The 15630-nt window shown below is 37.0% G+C and overlaps 1 protein-coding gene across 3 annotated transcripts in view; it reads left to right on the forward strand.

Annotated features, from left to right (window-relative positions):
• SNTG1 (syntrophin gamma 1) overlaps positions 1 to 15630 on the forward strand; it is an 883016-nt gene that overhangs the window by 255898 nt on the left and 611488 nt on the right. Inside the window, exon 2 of one of the 3 annotated variants that reach the window (XM_025394076.1) lies at positions 993 to 1067. The exons of the other annotated variants lie outside the window; for them this stretch is intronic. The gene's annotated coding sequence lies outside the window, so the exon portion shown is untranslated. The remainder of the gene's footprint in view (positions 1 to 992; positions 1068 to 15630) is intronic. 3 annotated transcript variants of the gene reach the window in all.

The raw sequence follows: 15630 nt of genomic DNA on the forward strand, positions 1-15630 counted from the left end.
CAATACTTTGCATCCTTCAATCCAATCAAGTTGATACTGAGTGTTAACCATCACACCATCCAAGAATTATTCCTAGCACATCTCACAAGCTTTACTCTAGTTAAGGGTTCTCAGCTTAGCTATGTTTCAGATTTTGAGGGAGCTTCTTTAAAATGCATATTTGTAGGCCTCTATCTGAATCTGATTCAGATTCAGAATTGAACCCTCTCTCCTCAGTTATAAATATATTATTATTTTCAATAAGCTATAGAAGCAACACTTATGCAGCCAGCTTCATCACCCTGGGACTTCTGATAACCACTTCTCTATTAAATATAGACATCTCACCTGCATTTCATTTATTAAAGTACAGTATTTTCAAAACTACGGTTGAGTTCATGAGGGGCCAAGTAACATAAATGGGATCATTAAAAACTAAATGACAAAGGCAGAAGCATCTCTCTAGCCTCTGGAATTAGCAATCTGTTGTTCAAGCCTTCAATGTTTTAAGGGATCAGCCTGCCCCCCCCACAATAAAACTGAGTTAATAGCTAAGTTTCATAAAAAAGTTATCACTTCTTGGCATTAAATCAATAGACTATTCCTCATGATGAAGGCTTTTACATATTATCACTAATTTAAACTTGGAGTCTCATTCTAAATTTGGATCCAAGTGCTACCTACTGGCAGATGAAATTTTGGGCAGATTGCCAAATATCCTCTGGTACTCCTTCTGAAGTCAATTTCCCCAAAGTGTGTTCTACAGAACTTAATCTTGTGACATTAGTCATTTGGAAAATATTACCTCGCTTCCTCTCTTGATAATTTACAGGGATTTGAGCTATTCCTAGAAATTGACAAGAAAGTGTGGAAAATTGTGTATGATTTGAGTGTAAATAGCAGGCTGGTCTTCCTCATGGGGAAAGTAGATACGTTTCAGTGTGTAGAATTCATCACTTCTATTTTTGGATGCTCATAGGACTTATATATTTTTTTTTAATTTCTGCATCTAGACTGCTCTCCAGAATGTTGAGATTGCCCGAGAAGTGACCCCAGCAAAAGAAAAATATTGCTCTACCTGAATTCAAGTAAGACCATTACTTTGAAGTAATGTATCATGCGTAAATTAGTGGAAAAAAATCAACTGTATTTGTCTACACTTCTAAGAGACAATTGTTTTCTTTGATATTAATCTTTCTGAAGCCTCTTTCTCTGTTCTTGAAAATTGACATAGAAAACAAAACCTCTTGTTATGGAAGGAGTAGAAATATTCAGAAATATCTCAATGTTTAATTGCAGTTACACAGCATTTAGATGTGTCTTTCCACAATATTTATTTAAACAGCTATGTTGATTTGTGTTGTTTCTTTAATAAATACTATTTATAGGAATTAGAAAAATAATTGAGTTTTTCTAAAACACCCTTTATCAGGTGAAGGGTCAGTGTCTCCTCATGAAGATGGTAACTGGAGTTACACATTTCAGTGAGGTGTGATTTCCTAAGAAGTAGACACTCAACGAGCAGGGGGCAGGGGGCGGTGCTTGGCAGAGTGACTATGGACTGTCACGTTCTCTTTTGTTTGTTCGCAGGAATGAGTGAATGAGGTGAAATTAGTACAATGAATCAAATTCCTTCAGGAAGGGAGTGTGAGTCAGCATGTATGATGCAGGTGGATCAATGACCTTCTAGTAGAATAAGTGTTACTTTAGGAAGGAATCATACACTATTTGTTGGAAGGAGGTGAACCTGGCTAGAAAAGGTTAGGATTGAAGTCACTAAATCTGTTTTTATAATAAGCTGTCACAGTATTTTTGACAGCTTATGTCCTGGCAGTCCAAGGACTTATAGTATGGTTTTAGTAAGAATCATCAAACTCACTGATATCTGTTAAGTTTCAATGAGTGCCAGTACTGAAAAGTATATTGTGTGCATATTTATGTATTCAATTATACTTAAATGTAGTATAGAAGTGGTGAGAATCTTTGAGTGTATCATGTGTTATAAAAACCATGAAATTTTATAACTATGTAGCCATGCAGATTGTCTATTATAAGAGATTTCTAGGCTGGGTTTTCAAGGACTATGGCAAGTTCAGAGGCACTGGGGATTAGGCAATTAGGCCTCAAAGTTGTCCCGTTTGCTACCTATTCTGTTAGACGTGGAAGCCACATTGTGCTGTTTCTTGTCGTGGAATGTACATGGGAATGGGTTGCTCATAGATTGATTTCCCTCACCCAATCTGACCCTAAAATTATTCAGGTAGATTTTTAAACAATTATCTTCTTAAAAAATTTTACTTTAAGTTCTGTGATACATGTACAGAACATGCAGTTTTGTTACATAGGTATACATGTACCATGGTGGTTTGCTGCACCTATCAACCCATCATCTAGCTTTTAAGCCCCGCATGCAGTAGGTATTTGTCCTAATGCTCTCCGTCCCCTTGGCCCCAACCCCAACTCCCAACAGGCCCTGGTGTGTGATGTTCCCCTCTCTGTGTCCACGTGTTCTCGTTATTGAGCTCTCACACGTGAGAATATGTGATGTTTGGTTTTCTGTTCTTGTGTTAGTTTGCTGAGAATGATGGCTTCCAGCTTCATCCACGTCCCTGCAAAGGACATGAACTCATTCTTTTTTTATGCCTGCATAGTATTCCATGATGTATATGTACCACATTTTCTTTATGCAATCTATCACTAATGGATGTTTTGGTTGGTTCCAAGTCTTTGATATTGTGAATAGTGCTGCAATACACATATGTGCGCATGTGTCTCTACAGTAGAATGATTTGTAATCCTCTGGGGATACACCCAGTAATGGGATTGTTGGGTCAAATGGTATTTCTGGTTCTAGATCCTTGAGGAATCACCACACTGTCTTCCACAATGGTTGAACTAATCTACACTCCCACCAACAGTGTAAAAGCATTAAATAATTATCTTTAAATTAAACAGTGTATTTTCATCATTCATGTAAACTCAGAAATTTCCAAAGCACATTTTCTACAAAGCAAAAAGAACCCTTTCTAATGCATTATAAATGCCATTATATATCCAAAGTTTTCAAGTTATTTTTCATTGCTAGACCTTTTTTCGTAGTTAAATATGTGCTTCACATAAAACCTCATAGGGGAGTCCAACAGACAAAAGAGGGAAAAATAAGCATTTTAATGGACGAAGCAGTGAGTGATCTAGAACTTGGCTGCTCTGTCACTGCCTTCATTTCTTCTAAATCCATTCCCATTCCCCAAACCTCCAGACTAGATGAATATTAATATTTCTTTGAGTCCTGTGATTCCCTGGTTTTTCAATTCTTAATTTGGAAGCACTTGTGGAAGAATCAATTGAAGGGCACAGAGAGCAAAGGATGGAAGCTGAAACTTCCAGAATTATTCTGGGCTAGCCATCAGTGGCCAAGCTGTTGCTATGCAAGAGGGGATCATTTATTCCCTTCTTAGAATTTCCAAGTGTCAGGGGCCACTCTGCATGCTTTCACACCACTGCTGTGCAAAGATTTCAAAGTATCATGCACAGCAAATCCTGACTAAAGCCCAATAAGAGTACAGGTTATACATGAAGAAATGGAGAAAGGCAGTTGTAAGGAAAATAATGGAAATTCACTTGAGGGCAGCTATTCCCATTCTCAAACTATCTTCTTCTGACAATCCTGAAAAGTGTTAATATTTTGTTATTTTTCAAAAATATGGCTGGATGCATTTCAAGCCATCCTCTTTCTTCTTAAATATATCTCTTTGCCTCTTCATGTTTAATTCATGCTCATATTTGCCCACATTTAAAGCTAGGCTGACTTCACATTGGAGTTGAAAATAGCCCCAGGAGCATAAGGAACCCTGAGAGCCTGAGTGTCCTTAAGTGTCACAGCTGGGTCCCTGCCCCTTTGTGCTCGCTGCTCTTTCTACCTGGCTAGAGGCAGCCCCAGGCTTTCTGGGTATTTTAAAATTACTGTAACAAGAGTATTATAATAAAAATACTTAATATTTTAATACATAGAATTTTATTTATTTATTTATTTATTTATTTATTTTTATTTTTTTTATTTTTTTTGCTATTGCTGCTTTTGTGTGCTTTGGGGATGTCTGAGGCCTCTGCCCTTGTACTTCAGTTGGTCCTTCTGCGGTGGCCTGCCCCTCTTTGTGTCACAAGCTGCAGCTGCTGACAGGATGCAACTTCTATTGGCCCATGTGCCGCCAGAATCATTGTTCAAGTTCTTAGTATTCTTACGCAAGTTTGTGATTGAAGATGGCTTCACTCGGAAATCATCTCTATTTCTAGTATTGTCTGTCACAGATAAAATGACGCCATGATCAAATGCAAGCAAGCTTAGCATTCAGCCCAGTACTGACTTCATACCCTGGGAAACTTTCTGAATTCATTCTGATTGGGACCCACTGCCCATTTCTCTTGTTTCCTGGATCTGACTGCAAAAGTTTCATGTAGGGAAGGCAGGTAAAGTCCCCAGCCAGTGCACTAATAGCAGTGAGGTTCCCCCAGACTGGAAAAAAACCACACTGACTTGCATTTGTTTGCTTGTTTTATGTTTCCAGGAAAGTTATATGAGAGGGAAGAAACTGTAGTTTCTCCTTGTGATCTCAGGATTAACTGTTGTACCACAATGTATAAGGTCCAAATGAACATTTCAGAAAAATTGATCAACTGAAGGGAACATTTCTGTAGCTCCATTTTGTGCATTTCAAAGACTCTCTTAGTTGAGGAAAGTCTAGCTACACTTAAAAATATTCCCTTTTATTGTTAGTATTGTCTACCCTAGTGGTATGAGGGGACTTCTGGAAGTTCTCAAGTTCTCAGAATTGCTTTTCCTCATGGGCAGATTAATCTAGGTTGCTTTAGTTTGGTGATTCCATCTCTCCCTGTTCAGTCAAGAGAAGGTGGGACCATGGTGTGCAGGGAAAGGCCATTGGCATCCTCTCAGGACTAAAAGTGTGGGCCTGTATTTGTGTCTGTCTGTGAAGTAGAGTCACAGGAAAATCTTTAGGTCACCATCAGACACATTTGGTAATACAAGGAAAAACAAACAAGTCTCAAAACTTATTCTCATAAATTTTGTTGTGTTAAATGCTGCTTATACTAGAAAAGCTGCAGAACAGAGTTGCAGAAGCTCTGGAGCATGGCAGCTGAAATGGTGGAGAGAGGCACTGTCTTCCTGTGAGTGTGGGACCCTCTTGTTCATATGACTTTCCACATCTGCTCAGTCCTGCCTTCTTTCCAAATTTCAGGAGTTTTCCTTGCCTTCAGGCTGGAATACCCCTAGTGATGGTTCTCACTACCCCATGGTTACCATGTGTCAGCTGCAGTCAGTGCCTCATTCCTGAACTTGCCTGCTTGCCTCCCTCTGTCCTGGATGCAAAAGCCAATCTTCACTTCAGCCTCAACTATTCCCATGGAGGAGCTGTCACAGCTGTGCAGTGTCTGCCCCAACCCCGCAGGACACACAGAGACCTTGCTTTGCTCAGAGAGGTTGGTTACATCCAGCAAAAAGCTCAGGGGCAAATGTTAAGAGGCAAACATTGACAAGTGAAACAGGAGTGGGCTGGCTTCATGGAAACAAAAACTTACTTAGCCTTATAGGTCCCCTGCATATACAGCCCCACACTTAGTTGAATGCTCTGACCTCTTTAACACATGTTTGTTTTAATTTGCATACAGTCATATGAGTGCTTCGTGTTGTAGTGCTCTATGGGTCTTGACAAATGCATAATATCATGGAACCATCATTACAGTGTCACACAGAGGAGTTTCACCACCCAAAAATATTCCCTGTGCTTCTCTTATTTAACTCTCCTCATTCCTGAACCCCTGTAAACCACTGATCTTTTCACTGTCTCTACCGTTTTGCCTTTTCCCAATTGTCACATAATTGGAATCCTATAGTAGATAGCCTGTTTCCTTCACTTAACAATATGCATTTTAGATTCATCTATGTCTCTTGGTGGTTTGATAGGTGATTTGTTTCCCAATAATATGCCATTCTGTGGTATACCCCGATTTATTTATTCATTCATCTTCTGAAGGCAGTTAGAAATAAAGCTGCAACAAAAATATTCAGACCTTACATAAGCTTTCAAATCAATGGGTAATGCTTAGTAGCATAACTGCTGCATCAGGTGGTAAGCTCTATAAGGAACGGCAAAGTTGTCTTCCAACGTGGCAGAATCATTTGGCATTCTCTTTTTCGCCACTGCTGTCTTCTCCTTCCTCTACCTCTTCCTCTTTCCATTCCTCATTTTCTTCTTCCGGTCTCTTCCTCCTTTTTTTTTTTTTTCCTGTCGCTGTCTGTCTCTCCCCCCGCCACACACACACACACACACACACACACACACACGGATACTTTACAAAATTGTGGGAGGTTACCTAACACGTTAGTTTTGAAATTGGGAAAGGCCATTTTAGACAATACAAATGAATACAAATGAATTATAAAGAGAAGATACAATATGAAGTCTCTTCCTCAGGTCTCAGTATTAATTAGTCAATATCTTCCTCTATTTATCTGCAAAATTCAAACTTATAGGTTTCCATGTCTTTCTTCTTGAACTTCCAGGTGTCCATGAATTCTATAACCACCAGCTCTATCAGCCTTCTTATGCATGTTCTGTTCGTTATTTTCGTTCTTTATAGTATCAAAATATGTAATTGCTCATCCTATAATCTCACCTTTCTCTCTGATGTTATCTCTGTGTGACACTCTGCCAAAAAGACACACTTTCTGTTACTAAAACGTTTCCTATTTTGATGTAGTCACACTTACTTAATTTTGCTTTTCCTGCCTGAGCTTTCAGTGTCATATTTAAAACAAATTATTGCTAAGATCAATATCAAGAAGATTTTTGCCATGTTTTCTTCTACAAATTTTACTGCTTCAGATCTCATGTTTAAATCATCAATTTATTTTGAATTGATTTTTGTGTATTATATAAGAGTTAAGTTTCATTCTTTTGAGTACTAATTTCCAATTATCCTAATGCTATTGTATCTTCTTCATGGCCTTGCCAAAATTAGTTGACCATGTATGCTTGGGCTGATGTTTGGGCTCTCTACTCTGTTCTATTGGTCTATGTGTCTGTTTTTATGCCAGTACCATATTGTTCTTTTTAATGTAGCTTTGTCATGTAATTTGAAATCAGGAAATATGATGCCCCAAACTCTGTTTTCAGTTTTCAAGATCACATTGGTTATTTGAGTCTTTCATGGTTCCATATAACTTTAGAATGTTTTTTCTGTTCCTGTGAAAAATGTCATTGAAATTTTGACTGAGATTGCATTCAGTCTGTATATGGCTTTAGGCAGTATTTGACATTTTAAAAATATTAAAACTTTCAATCCATAAACATTAGTTATTAAACTAAAAAACATTTGCACAGCAGAGGAAATAATCAACACAATAAAAAGGTAATCTATGGACTCGGAGAGAATATTTGCAAGCTATATATCTGATAAGAAGTTAATATGCAAAATACATAAGGAATTCCCACAACTTGAAAGGAAAAATGTAATCTAATTAAAAATGGGCAAAATATATGAATAGACATTTTTCCAAGAAAGACATGCAAATAACCATACATATGCAAAGGCGTTAAACACCACTAATTATCAGGAAAATGCAAATAAAAATCACAGTAAGATATCACTTTACTTCTGTTAAGATGGCTATAATAAAAATGACAAGATGTGAGAGGTGTCAGCAAGGGTGTGGAGGGAAGGAAACCCTTGTCCACTGCTGCTGGGAATGTAAATTGGAACAATTGTTGTGAAAAACTGCATGGAGTTTTCTCAAAAAATTAAAAATAGAACTACTGTATGATCCAGCTGTCCTACTGTTGGTTATATACCCATAGAAGGTGAAATCAGCATCTTGTAGAAATACCTGCATTTCCCTTTTCATTGTAGTATTATTCACAATAGCCAAGATTTGAAAACAACCCTAACTGTTCATAGATGGATGAATGGATAAATAAATTATGGTATATGTACATAATATAATACTATTCAGTCTTAATAAAGGACATACTGACATTTACAACAACATTGTTGAGCCTGGAAGGTATTACACTAAGTGAAATAAGCCATAAACAGAAAGACAGATACTGTATTATCTGACTTCTATGTGGGATCTTAAGTCAAATACATACAAACAAAGAGTGGAATGGTGGTTACTTGGGAGGAGAGGGCATGGAAATAAAGAGATGCGAATCAAAGAGTACAAACTTGAAGTTACATAGGATGAATTAGTCTAGAGATCTATGGTACAACATGAGGACTCTAGTTCATAATACTGTTCTGTATACTGGAAATTTCTGGAGAGAGTAGACTTTAGGTGTGCTTACCATACATACACAAAAGAAAGTAATAAAATGTCTTGGAACTAGATAGAAGTAATATTTGCACAATGTTGTGAACTTACTAAATGCCCCTGAGTTATATACTTTAAGTAATCAATTTTATTCTATGTGAATTTTACCTCAATGAAAAGAAATGCAAGGAAACATGGGAGAAAACAGACTTCCTATTATACAAAACCCAAACATAAATCCTACCACATTCAACACATTTTTTTTAGGTGGCCCATCCTAAGGATTCATTTTCTATGTTGCTATATAATAGCATTTTAGATTATTTTTGTTTGTGTTTCCCAGCAGATTGTGAACTCTTTGTTTTTGTTTGTTTGTTTTATTTTGTTTTGTTTTGAAATAGAGTTTTGCTCTTGTTGCCCAGGCTTAAGTGCAATGGCACGAGCTCGGTACACTGCAACCTCTGCCTTCCAGGTTCAAGCAATTCTCCTGCCTCAGCCTCCTTAGTAGCAGGGATAACAGATACATGCCATCATGCCTGGCTAAATTTTTTTTTGTATTTTTAGTAGAGACAGTGTTTCACCATGTTGGCCAGTCTGGTCTCGAACTCCTGGCCTCAGGTGATCAGCCTGTTTTGGCCTCTGAAAGTGCTGGGATTACAGGCATGAGCCACCATGCCCTGCCTGTGAACTCTTGAAGAGAAGTCTTGCATTACTCCATTGCCAAGAGTACTTCTCCCTCCTAGTCACTTCACTCAGCCCTGTCTGAACTGTGCTCTCCAGGCTAGCACTGTTGGTGGTGATTGCTCTGGACCTCACTTTTAGTTGACTTGATCTGACTCATGTCCTATGCTTTTACACATGCCCCATCCTTAAAACTCATTTCTGTGTACCTTGTGTGTCTCAGATCCTGCATCTGGATATTTGGACTTGATCTTTGTTTTTATTTTCCTAATGGATTTTATCATAAACTTGACTGTAGTTTTATTAATTGCTTTAATATAATTTCAGGCTTCTTGCCTTTCCAAAAACTACTTCTCCAAAAATAGCCATTTGGCTGACACGTGCTTCAGTCCTATCTCCACGAATAGGTGGGGAAGGGGAGTCAGCAGAGTTTTTCAGGTGCTATTTCTGGGCTATACATTCTCATTTTATAAATTTAATGGGTGTAACTGGTACTTATAATATTTGTGTTTTCAACAAGTCATTTTGAGTATTTAAGGAAGAAAATAACAGTAGTACAATGGATAATGTGAAAATGTTTAAGGGATTTCATTTTTATTTTTAACTGTGTAATTGCTAGTACGCATAGAAAAATGATGAGAAAATGAAGCAAAATGTAATCTGTTACATTTCTCAGTGATGGATAGCAACATGCACAAAGTTACATGCTTTTGAAATGTGATATTATCTTTTATTTTAAAAAATATTCAGTGTGGGCCTTGCTACATATTATTTCCTAATATGTAGAAAAAATAAGAAGGAAAGCTATTGATTTTCCTCCAGTATGAAGGAAAATCAATAGTGCAAGAAGGGTCAATTGAACAAGCAAAGAAACAGTTCCCTTGAAAGAAATGTCATGACAGAATACAAGAATTGTTATACTATTTAAAAACCAAACCAGATTTTCAAAATTATTCTACACTTGTGTGTTACAGTATATAATGTATGAATTCAATGGAGCAAGTGGTGATATCATAATAAGAATATAGTATTATTTTCTAAAGGAAGATCAATATGAAGATCTATTTTAGAAAAGTGTCATTTGCAGCATGAGAACTCCAGTCTAAATGCCTATGAGTTGGCAAGGCAAAGACTAATGCATATATAATAATGACAACAGTCAATTTTACGCCTTTTTAAAAATGAGAATGCACCTACCATATAGATACAGTAGGTTCTTTTATTGCCAATTGCACTTCTCCAAAGTTAGATGGTGAGATAATGGCAGATCAACAACTATCTCTTCAGGTTTTTGTCAACTAATTCAAAAATTTTTTATGATATGACTTTAAACCATTTTTATATTTCAGGGTATAAACACTATAAGAAATAAATCTTTAGTTGAGTAACATGTAATTAATAAGCTGAAAGATATAAATATGTACAAGATGCATGTTACTAAATAAAATATATTTTATGTTTATGAGTACAGATATCCCAATATATTAGTTATAAAAGTAGCCGTATTTCTAACAGGAAGCATTTTTTTGAGAAAAAGTGTGCTTTGGAGCGTGTGTGTGTGTACACCAGACAACTCTTAAAAGCTACTTCAGATTCCCTTAATTTCATCTTTTTGGTCACTTCTCCCAGCTTCAGCCAATACTGCAGTGGTCAAGTTTCTGGAGTTTGAAACAAATTATGCAAGCACGAGTGACCAGCTCTTCATCTTTAACCTGCATCCCATATCACTCCTCTTTTTTCTTTTGCCCGGAAATTTCCTATTGAGGTGATGCACCCACAAATGCTATGGAATTAATTGTCCATGAGGCAAATCTCTGACAACCTGGAGACTAGAGCCAATAGATGTATTATTCTCCCCTTTATCCTCAGAGACACCATCCCAAGATGATGTCACTGATGCCTCATACCAAGTGGTGGCCAACTTTACATTACATCCTCTCATGGTTTGCCCTAACCAACTGTAATGCCTAATCTGACCCATTCTGTCACCTTGCTCCTCCTTGCTTTTCCTGATCTCCACTTCCTCATAAACCACTGCTCCTTTGCCCAGCATTTCATCAGATTGCATTGCTTATTTGTATACTGATGACATCAACCTGGTCACTCTTGCTCATTTACTCAGCGTTTTAGTATTTGACTAACAATGTTTCTCTGCACTATTTCTGTAAGTCTTACGCTTCAGCATTCACACAGAAGATTAATTCCATACCCTGGCTTTCAGTGCTATGCTGCTTCCCTCTCAGCTATTTGTGCATTTGTCTGCAGGTGCCCATTCCCTAAACTGTATGATTGCCTATGACGGTACAGTCTCCAGAGTCTCCGTTTTATAACTCTATGTCCCATTTTTTCAGCCCACTTACCATAGTTATGCTATTCCAGACTAAGCTGAAGACTCCCAGTCCTCAACCCTTTACCTTCAAGTGCCCATAGCATGTTATGCCTTAATTCTATCCATAAACAACTTAGATTCCATGATACATCAGTATAATCACTATTTACATACCTCCCCAACGTTTTTGCCTTTCCTTCTTACAACACGTCTGAAAAATCTTAACCATAATTCAACTAAATTTCTATCTGCTTCCTCAAGTAGCAAAATATGACTCAGAGAAAACATACAACTATGCTGATGAGTTCGCCTTCAACTTGTGACCCCCCAAACCTCAGCTCAGTCATGACTCTTGCTTATGAGTCATCATTTGTCTGAATTTGCTGTTTATATCTTTTTTCTCTCCAAACTTTCAGCAAATGTCCTTTATTACTGTATTTAATAAGCTTGGCTTTGCTTTACTACTATAGCAGCATTAAGAACAAAATTATTTATCTATTAAGAAAATCTACCAAACTAGCTGCATTTATTCCCATAACCCTTCTTACTATGAAGAAATGTATATGCTCCCATCTTAGCCAAAAATCCTTCACTTTTACATTGGATTCCATTTTTTTCCCACCTGCTTAAGGACTCTGCTCCTGAAATTATATCTTACTTATTCAAGTATCAACAGTTTGTCTCTCTCTGCTCTATTTGTCTATTTCCATTAGAATACAAATATGGTTACATATTTTTCTTTCTTTTTTTTCTTTTTTTTAGATGGGGTCTCACTCTGTCACCCAGGCTGGACTGCAGTGGTGCGATCTCGACTCACTGCAACCTCTGCCTCCCAGATTGAACCGATTCTCCTGCCTCAGCCTCCTGAGGAACTGGGATTACAGGTGGTACACACCACCATGCCCAGCTAATTTTTGTATTTTTAGTAGAGACGAGGTTTCACCATGGTGGTCAGGCTGGTCTCCAACTCCTGACCTCATGATCTGCCCACCTCAGCCTCCCAAAGTGCTGGGAGTACAGGCGTGAGTTACCATGCCCAACCTACATCTTAAAATTAAAAATAAAATTCCTCTTTTAACTCCACTTATTTCGGTAACTTCAGCCTGAAATGTCTGTTCCCTGCAATCTCAATCTCTTCTACGTAGTTGTAATTATGGCATGTTTTCAAATTTTCACATTTTAGTCACCTTTGAAACTATTACAAATAGGTTTTAACTCAGCATTCCACTGAAACAGTTCTTAGCAAACGGGCCAAGGGAAATTTAATATGTTTCCCAGTGAGTTTACTTCCGACTTGAAATGTCCCTTCTTCATGCCTCATTCCTGGGATGTCATTCAGATTCCTTTTAAATGGTTAAACAATATAAATTAGAGCTCTAAATGTAAAAACATAAGGATTGGTATATTTTTGAGGGAAAAAACAATAAAATGTCCTTAGTTGAGTATTAAATATCCTTTTTGTGGTACTTAAGTATTATTGACTTTGTAAATGACAATTATTTATTACTGTGAAGATTCTCAATGTTTTTATAATATAAAATTATGATTATTCTTTTTTAACAAAACACAGAAAAATTTGAGTTTCTTCTTATTCAAGGTTACACTTTCTGACATTGATTCCTCTGAAGATGACAAATGCCTTCATAAGGTAACAGAGTTTTATAATATGCTTAGAAAATAGAATCAGATTGATATGGTTTGTGTCTGTGTCCTCACCCAAATATCTCCTTGAATTGTAATAATCCCCACATGTCAAGGGCAGGACCAGGTGAAGGTAATTGAATCAAGGGGGCATTTTCCCCCCATTCTGTTCTCGTGATAATGACTAAGTCTCCTGAGATCTGATGGTCTGATAAGCATCTGGCATATCCCCTGCTGGCACTCTCGTGCCCCCTGTGAAGAGGTACCTTCTGCCATGATTGTAAGTTTCCTGAGGTTTCGCCAGCCTTGTGGAACTGTGAGTCAATTAAACTTTTTTTCTTTATAACTTATCCAGTCTCAGGCAGTTACTTACAGCAGTGAGTGTGAGAATGGACTAATACACATGTTGTGTTAAAAATAGTCCAAAGAAATATTGCTTAGGTCAAAACCTGATGCTATCATTTACTAGCTGTGACTCATTTGACAGTTTCTTAAACCCTCTGAGTAAGTTCCCACATAGACCATAATGCTATGATGAGCATAAATGTATATGTGAAAAGTGCTTAATATCATGTTTATCAGACAATATAAGCAAATAATATACGTTAATTGGTTAACAAAAATCACACTTTTGTGATTTTAAAGTTCACTAATCATTGTGGAAAACATTATTATTTTTTTCTTTTTCCCCATCAAACTTTTATCTGTTAATTTATATTTCTACAAATTCATGGTTTTCTATATTATACCATGGAAGGTAACACAGTACTATTTTTTATTTTATTTCGTTTATTTATTTATTTTACTTTAACTTCCAAGATACATGTGCCAACAGTGTAAAAAAGGTTCCTATTTCTCCACAGCCTCAATAACATATATTGTTTCTTGATTTTTTAATAATCACCCTTCTGACTGATGTGAGATGGTATCTCACTATGGTTTTGATTTGTATGTCTCTAATGATCAGTGATAATGAGCTTTTTTTCATATGTTTATTGGTCACATAAATGGCCAATGCTTTTTTGAGAAGCATCTGTTCATATCCTTTTACCACTTTTTGAGGGGGTTGTTTTGTTTTGTTTTGTTTGTAAATTTGTTTAAGTTCCTTGTAGATTGTGGATATTATCCCTTTGTCAGATGGGTAGATTGCAAACATTTTCTGCCGTTCTGTAGGTTGCCTGTTTACTTTGATGCTGGTTTCTTTTGCTGTGCAGAAGCTCTTTAGTTTAATTAGATCCCATTTGTCAATTTTGGCTTTTATTGCAATTACTTTTGGCATTTTTGTCTTGAAGTCTTTGCCCATGCCTATTTCCTGAATGGTATTGCCTACGTTTTCTTCTAGGGTTTTTATGGTTTGGGTTTTACATTTAAGTCTTTAATCCATCTTGAATTAATTTTGTATAAGGTATGAGGAAGGGGTCCAGTTTCAGCCAAAGTAATTTATAGATTCAATGCTATTTCCATCAAACTGCCATTGATATTCTTCACAGAATTAGAAAAAACTATTTTAAATTTCATATGGAAGCAAAAAAGAGCTCATATAGCCAAGACAATCCTAAGCCAAAAGAACAAAGCTGGAGGCACCCTGCTACCTGACTTCAAAGTCTGCTACAAGGCTACAGCAAGCAAAACAGCAAGGTACTGGTGCCAAAATAGACATATAGACCAATGGAACAGAACAGAGACCTCAGAAATAACACCACACATCTACAACAATCTGGTCTTCAACAAAGCTGACAAAAACGAGCAATGGGGAAAGGATTCCCTATTTAAGAAATGGTGCTAGAAAAGCTGACTAGCCATATGCAGAAAGCTGAAACTGGAAAATGTTACGCTTGTATTTTTGTTTTAGTTTTACCATATCTTTGTTAAATAGATTATAATCTTGGGCCTATTTTATAGCTTATAGAATTAAAAAAATAAGAAATATCAAACCTACAAAGCCATACATATATAAACTCTGGGTACTATTGTTTTAGAGTTTTCATGAGCATACACCAATTGTCACATTTCATTTGCTCTGAGATGAGGTCCATGGTCAGAAACAATGCTAAGTATAATGACATGATATTTGAAAGGGCATTTTATAAGTTCATGGATGGTAATTTTGCAAAATCTCTGTAATCAGGTAAAGCAAATCAATACCTGTAGTGAGTAAGTATTCCACTAAGAACAAAGCTCTGCCCTTTCATGACAGAAGTGGCCTGGTGAGAAAAACCAGCCAGCTGGCTGATCACCCAGGAAATGTTTCAATGTTAGCAGAGGCTGTATCCAAATCAGCCCAGGTGAGTGGAGGTCAGTGTTTTTCAGCACATACGTATTCTGCATCACTGCCACCTTAGCCACTTTGTCACCAGCTGATACTTGGATATGATAGTAATGGCTGGGGAAAGAGACTACCTGCCATCAACAGAACAGGGCATTCTATTTTCATCATTAAAGTATTGGTCTACTGAAACCACTTGTTGACAATCATTCACAAAGGACACCAATATCTTTATATTCTATGACCATTCAGTGAGGTCTACCCACATACTCCTTCCCTAGACCTCCTTGTCACCAATATTCCAATCACGTTTCTTCAAACAGTGAACCATACAGCCAAGCTATTGGCTTCAGCTCATGAATCATTATAGTGCCCCATCTTTGGCTCTCTCTCCTCCCAGGCAAA

The sequence above is a fragment of the Theropithecus gelada genome, chromosome 8 (genome assembly GCF_003255815.1).
Source record: "Theropithecus gelada isolate Dixy chromosome 8, Tgel_1.0, whole genome shotgun sequence".
NCBI classification, from domain to species: domain Eukaryota; kingdom Metazoa; phylum Chordata; class Mammalia; order Primates; family Cercopithecidae; genus Theropithecus; species Theropithecus gelada.